This window comes from Macrobrachium nipponense, chromosome 4 (assembly GCF_015104395.2).
Source record: "Macrobrachium nipponense isolate FS-2020 chromosome 4, ASM1510439v2, whole genome shotgun sequence".
Lineage (NCBI taxonomy): Eukaryota > Metazoa > Arthropoda > Malacostraca > Decapoda > Palaemonidae > Macrobrachium > Macrobrachium nipponense.
This window is the reverse complement of record NC_061100.1, coordinates 6,583,534-6,589,662: the sequence shown is the minus strand read 5'-3', so window position 1 is coordinate 6,589,662 and position 6,129 is coordinate 6,583,534. Positions and strand designations below refer to the sequence as shown.

General features: G+C 33.1%; 1 long non-coding RNA gene across 1 annotated transcript; it reads right to left on the bottom strand.

Annotated features, from left to right (window-relative positions):
• Positions 1 to 5,041: 5,041 nt before the first annotated feature.
• Positions 5,042 to 5,762, bottom strand: LOC135211550 (uncharacterized). The gene is made up of 3 exons (XR_010313659.1): positions 5,711 to 5,762; positions 5,552 to 5,596; positions 5,042 to 5,151 (listed from the first exon to the last, which is right to left on the bottom strand). It is a non-coding gene; the product is annotated as an uncharacterized LOC135211550 (long non-coding RNA).
• Positions 5,763 to 6,129: the final 367 nt, after the last annotated feature.

Genomic DNA, 6,129 nt, shown 5'->3' with positions numbered 1-6,129 from the left:
GCCATGAACTGACGATTTTTCAACTAAACACAGATAGTTCTATCGTAGATGGATTCTATTGGCAGAAATCATCTCGCCTCTCGATTTGAGAGCTGAATTACCCCTCCCTAGTTTGTTCGTGTTGCCCTAACAACAGTCACAGCAGTTGTGATATGCTTTTGAGTTTAATTATGCCAACACATTGAGTTAAATGCCGTTGGAGCAACCAATGTGACGCCATCTTTATTTAGCAAACTTAGGTTTTGCACAGTTTTCAAAGCAGCGCTTTTAAAAAGGTGTGCTAGTAGACTTATTTTTGAGACCTTTCAAAAACGCTATCCAAAATATATAGATGAAGAAATTAAACACATAGAAGTTAGCTTCATGTGCCTCTCATACCCAAAATGGGTCATAGAAGAAAGAATAAATAAAGCAAAGGTAATTTTCTATGTTAGCTTGGAAAAAAAGAAATCGAATGAAAGGAGTAGAGCTATCATAAAACTACATTATGACAGAAAAGAAAAAGAAACCAGTAGAAAATAAAATCATGATAAATATGAGTTCACCTTTCACTTGAACAACACAGTTAGGAAGAAAATGTGTAGCAACAGAAGCAAAGAAAATAAAGAAGAAAAGGGCCCTGGGAATTTATAATATTCCTTGAGGGGGCTGTGTCCTCTTCCGCTCAGGGGAGACTGGGATAAATCTGGATAAGAGTGAAACGGATGACAAGAACAGTAAACATACAGGACATAAATGATATACTAACTGTGTATTGCTGGGGTGAAAATCACCGGATGAATTTCGAAGAGAGCAATTAGTGTAAACAAAACAATTAAGAGTAATCTTAGAGACATACAAACTCGCTACCTAAAAGAGCGGAAAACAAAACTATCATCAACTTAGATAAAATCAACAACAAAATAATTCAGAAAAAGCTAGGCCTATTGGATCTGGTCAGAAGGTCAAACCGGGCATCACAGTTCAAGGACTACGAGAGAGAAGGATTACTGCAAATCCCCTGACCGAACAAGGATTTGCAAGGATCCCATGAAGGTCGCTGCAAATCCGTGGACGAGATCAAGGGCTAGACTTAGAGTATCAACTATGCCTCTCTCACCATACATCCTGGATAGTGAGAGAGGACTTGATACTTTGCTGAAACATGAAGTCAATGATAAACGACACTGCCAAAATAACAAGGACGAATCATATCATCTAATAGCTTTGTTGTTGTTGTTTTGTATGTGTGTGTGTGTGTGTGTGTGTATGTATGCATTCCTTTTTTAGCACGGTCGGGGAAGCGAACAGAGGTCCTTCGATTGTGAGCCGATCTGGTGCCGTTGTAACACACTAGAGAAAGAGAGCGAGAGAATTAGCAAATTTGGCGCCTCTGAAACGTAATCGTACTAAAAGAAAAGAAAAAAATACCTGCTAATTGTTTGGTTGTTTGTCGTCGCACGGTACCCAAATTGGGAGGCAGAATTCGAGAATGTTGCTTTGCAGATTGCAATGTTGCATCTCATCTAAGCCATCGGGAAGCAGAATCACACAGATAGACATCCTCTACTGATAATTGCTGGCTGTATCGGAGGCGGGTTAATTGGAGGGCGCAATTCGGCTGACCTCTGCGAAAATCAGTTTTATTATGTTGTTTTCCATATTCCCGGGTATTTCGTCACTTTTCGAATTTTTGGAGTTGTTAAACAACGTTTAGCTATTCTAGTAGTATGCTGTTCATTTTAGTATTGGTAGTTTTTAACTTTATGGTACTAATTTTTTTATTACATATATATATATATGGATATATATATCTTATATATATATATACTATATATAATATATATATATATATATTATATATATATATAATATATATATATAATATAATAAAAAAAATAGTACCATAAAGTTAAAAACTACCAATACTAAAATGAACAGCATACTACTAGAATAGCTAAACGTTGTTTAACAACTCCAAAAATTCGAAAAGTGACGAAATACCCGGGAATATGGAAAACAACATAATAAAACTGATTTTCGCAGAGGTCAGCCGAATTGCGCCCTCCAATTAACTCGCCTCCGATACAGCCAGCAATTATCAGTAGAGGATGTCTATCTGTGTGATTCTGCTTCCCGATGGCTTAGATGAGATGCAACATTGCAATCTGCGAAGCAACATTCTCGAATTCTGCCTCCCAATTTGGGTACCATGCGACGACAAACAACAAAACAATTAGCAAGTATTTTTTTTTCTTTTAGCACGATTACGTTTCAGGGGCGCCAAATTTGCTAATTCTCTCGCTCTCTTTCTCTAGTGTGTTACAATGAATGGTACCAGATCGGCTCACAATCGATGGACCTCTGTTCGCTCCCCCCGACCATACTAAGAAAAGAATACATACACACACACATACACACACACACACAAAACAACAACAACAACAACAAAGCTAATAGATTATATGATTCTCCCTGAATGATTCGTCCTTGTTATTTTGGCAGTGTCGAATATGCATTTTTTTTTTATTTCTTTAGTTTTCTTCATCGACAGTGATTTTATCATTTATTTTGTTTCGGCAAAGTATCGAGTCCGTCTCTCTCACCATCCAGGATGTATGGTGAGAGAGGCATACTTGATACTCTAAGTCTAGCCCAAAGACTATATACTGAAGGAAGATAGGAAGGCTGAGCCTAATATCTCTCAAATGTGTGTGCTAAAAAACGATGCCAGATACTCACATGCAAAACGAATTGCTCCATCTATTGAGCGAACGGTTAAACATTCAGAGCGGTAATGCTTACGGGAATATAGGATGGAATTTGATAGTAAATTTCGCGACAAATTTGTTCATAATTTGCAATTACTCCGTCAGTATATTTTATTCTTATATTTATGGCATTCTTAAATTTTAGATAACTAAATTGCAAATTTTACAAATAGGTACATATATAGATTAAGAATAGTACATATCCTTATGTTTCGGTCAGTGTATTTTTCAGAAACTTAATAGCTATATCTCTTATGATTTAGTTAATTTCTGGCAAAAAATTTAAGTATTGTATATTACATCATTTTCAAATGTTTCTATATAATATCATGTTCGAATAAAAGTAAAAACATACTGTATATTGATTTTTAGCCACAAGTGCATATGTGTAGGCATACATTTAATTACAGTTTGTAGGCCACTGTAGAATGGAGATATTAGGCGTATATAAAACACAGTTTTAATTTTTTTTTTATTGAAACGGAAATGCATGATGCACTCATGTATACTCTTAAGTAAATATAAACTAATAAATGTATAAATATCAAACAACAAAGGAACAAAATAACTCACTAAATTGTATCACACATAAAACAAAAATAATCAAAAGGGGGTGGAAATAGAAATAAGGTAGCATACAAGCAACCAAAAAATGCAAGATAATCACATGCAAAGGACTTTAAAATCAATTTCTACATAAATAAGAAAAAAAAATAACCCAGAAAATAATATTGCACACATAAAAATTAAAAATTGTAAACCAAAAAAAAATAAAAAAATAACATACAAGCAAACCAAAATTGCATGATGAATTACATGCAAATAAACTCTAATTTAATTATAAATATGAAAAAAACATACTAAAAAAAGGTTTTCTTCAAGAATTAAATACATAGTGCAAACATAAGAATAACTATTAAATTATACATATATATATATATATATATATATATATATATATATATATATATATATATATATATTATATATATAAAATTTTTATAATTTATTTTCTTATTTAATTGTATTTCAGAACTGACCACTTATTGGGGAAAAATATTTTGTTTTGATCTCTTAAAAAAATTTATTCATGGTAACATCTTACCATTTGATTTTATGTTTGTGAATGTTGGTTCTCCTTCTTCATGTAACCCTAATTGTATGGTCTCATACTGTATTTCAGGCTTTGTAAATTATCATTTCCATTGAGAATGCTACAATCAACATCATCATTAGTAGTAGTTGTAGTAGTAGCAGCAGTAGGAGGAGGGGTAGTAGTAGTAGCAGTATTAGTAGCAAATGTAGGTCTAGCAGTCATAATAGTTGTAGTAGGACTAACACTTGTAGCAATACAACTAATATTGTCCATAATGCTTGTTACTGTGACATTACTGTACACTTCACTGCCAGTATCCTTTGGATAACCATCAGTAAATTCTGGAAACGCAAATAATATGAAATGAAACAAATGCCATATTATACTTTATCATTTGGCTGGTAAAATCATAAGTATTTTATGCATAAATATATACAAAAACACTACTAAACAAAATTTTCTTACCAATATCTGATTGAAAATTTTCACTTAATTCAATATTTTCACAATCTTCTTTGGAATTTTCCCTGGTCAGTTGATAATGAACCCTATACAGAGCCGTAATACAACTATTAGTCTAACACTTTTTCACTGAAGACAAAGTGAATATATATGTAGCATAATATAGCAAAATCTTAAAGGTCAATCTTTACCATCTATATGAATTCTAGTTAGTAAAAGCAAAACTGTCATATCTACCAAAAGCATAGACCATTTACCATGTTTCAAGGATGAAGCTCTTATCTCAGATAATCTATTCTCCAGAGCAGGAATGGTACCTACAATATTTAGAATAATTGTGATGCACTTACCATTACAGAAAATCTAAACATATACAAACTGCACATCAAATACACACCATATTCAAGGTTGTGCACATTCTCGTGTGGATAAGTCAGCAACCAGTTTGATGTATAATTTGCTTGGTGGTGTAAATCTATTGATGTATCATGGTACCTACAATATTTAGAATAATTGTGATGCACTTACCATTACAGAAAATCTAAACATATACAAACTGCACATCAAATACACACCATATTCAAGGTTGTGCACATTCTCGTGTGGATAAGTCAGCAACCAGTTTGATGTATAATTTGCTTGGTGGTGTAAATCTATTGATGTATCATGGTACCTACAATATTTAGAATAACTGTGATGCACTTACCATTACAGAAAATCTAAACATATACAAACTGCACATCAAATACACACCATATTCAAGGTTGTGCACATTCTCGTGTGGATAAGTCAGCAACCAGTTTGATGTATAATTTGCTTGGTGGTGTAAATCTATTGATGTATCTGAAAATATGTATTTTCAACAAAATAAGTGCATTATACAAAAATATATGTATATAAATATATACAAAAAATTATAGCACGAAAAAAATCATTTTACTAAATTATGTACTGCAGTTATATAAATTATTAAAGACATACATACACATATGAATAGATATATCCAAAATTGCACATGGAAAAAAATATAAATAGGATGAAACAAAGAATGCCATGAAGGAAAAAGAAAGGTGAGAATACTGGCAAGTGCTTTCTGTGTACTTTATTCTGCTATCAGAATAAAGTACGGCAAAAGTGCTTGCGAGCATACTCACTTTCATTTTCCTTTGTAGCATACCCACATGTAAAAAGGCATCTAACCTTTATGTGGCTACAATTAAATCGGCATCTTTCAATAACTCACTTGTCTTTATAGGGTCAATATCTGATCTGGTGCAGCTAGTAGAACCTGTAATGTGTAATAGATGCAGGCTTTTTATGTAGAAAAATATGTCTCACAGATAAAAAATCAGTTGATAATATTGTAATGACTAAACACATAAATAAAATAGATAACATATACCTTCTACATGTTGATCTGGGCAGGCATTGTGGCAAAGTTTGTCAGAAGCTGGATGAAGGTAATTTTTGGTGGAAAAATGCCCGCTGCAGACACAATAGCTTGAATTTAGTTGTCGTGAGGTTTTTTGCCTCAACTCCTGAATTTGGATGAGGTTCTTCCATATCAAGCATCTAGGTGATATAATACTACATGCTATGCCATCCTGTTTCACCAGCATACAAAAAAAACACATTCTACAATTCTATAGTTTTGACTTATAGCATGTTGCAGAGAAAATCCAATCACTCTTGAACGTATCACTTTAAAAGTTAGGTTAGGTTGGGTTAGGTTGGGATAGGTTACATTAAGCAATGTCAGGTAACTTTTTGTGGGAATCACATTGAGATTATTTTTGAAAAAATCCTATAGCTATTTTCGGT